This window comes from Nicotiana attenuata, unplaced genomic scaffold (assembly GCF_001879085.1).
Source record: "Nicotiana attenuata strain UT unplaced genomic scaffold, NIATTr2, whole genome shotgun sequence".
Lineage (NCBI taxonomy): Eukaryota > Viridiplantae > Streptophyta > Magnoliopsida > Solanales > Solanaceae > Nicotiana > Nicotiana attenuata.
In genome coordinates, this window is record NW_017672835.1 from 131,366 (window position 1) to 132,419 (window position 1,054).

Below are 1,054 nucleotides of genomic sequence, written 5' to 3' on the forward strand. Positions count from 1 at the left end.
CAGTGGAGAGGTCGGCCCGTGGAGGAGGCTACCTGGGAGACCGAGCGGGAGATGCAGAGCAGATTTCCTCACCTGTTTGAGGCTTCAGGTATGTTTCTTGACTCGTTCGAGGACGAACGTTTGTTTAAGTTGGGGAGGATGTGACGACCCGGCCGGTCGTCTCATGAGTTACCGGCCCGTTTCCCCCATTTCTGCTTCTTATTGCTTTGCTCATTTGTGTTTTGAGGTATCGGGTTGGTTGGATTGAATCCGTATTGGTTTTGGCGAAGTTTGAGACACTTAGTCTCTTTTAAGAAGGCTTATGTTGGAAACGTCAACCGGATGTTGACTTATGTATTAGAGGGCTCGGATGTGAGTTTCGATGGTTCGATTAGCTTCGGGAGGTGATTTATGACTTAGGAGTGTGATCGGAATAGGTTTTGGAGGTCCGGAGTAGATTTAGGCTTGAATTGGCAAAGTTGAGATTTTGGCGATTTCCGGTTGGTAGGCAAGATTTTGATATAGGGGTCAGAATGGAATTCCTAGAGTTGCAGTAGCTTCGTTATGTGATTTGGGATGTGTGTGCAAAATTTCAGGTCATTCGGACGTGTTTTGGTTGGGTTTTTGATCAAAAGCGTATTTCGGAAGATTTTTAGAAACTTAGGCTTGAATCCGATGTGTTTTGGGTGATTTGATTTTGTTTGAGGTGCTTCGATGGTTGGAACAAGTTTGGATAAGGTTTTAGGATATGTTGGTGCCTTTGGTTGAGGTCCCGGGGGCCTCGGGTGAGTTTCGGGTGGTCAATCGGATCATTTTGGAGTTCGGAAAATTGCAGAAAATCTGCTCAGCTGTTGCAGAGAATTATCCCTTCGCGTTCGCAAGTGGAGAACCGCGTTCGCATAGAAGGATTTGAGGAAGGCCAGAATTAAGCCTTCACGTTCGCGAGAGGGGCTTCGCGTTCGCCGAGGGGTTGGGTAGTTGGTCATCGCGTTCGCGAGATGGACCTCGCGATCGCGTAGAGGAATTGGGTCAGCTGTGGTTTGAGGTCAAATGTTCATTGCGTTCGCGGAAGGGT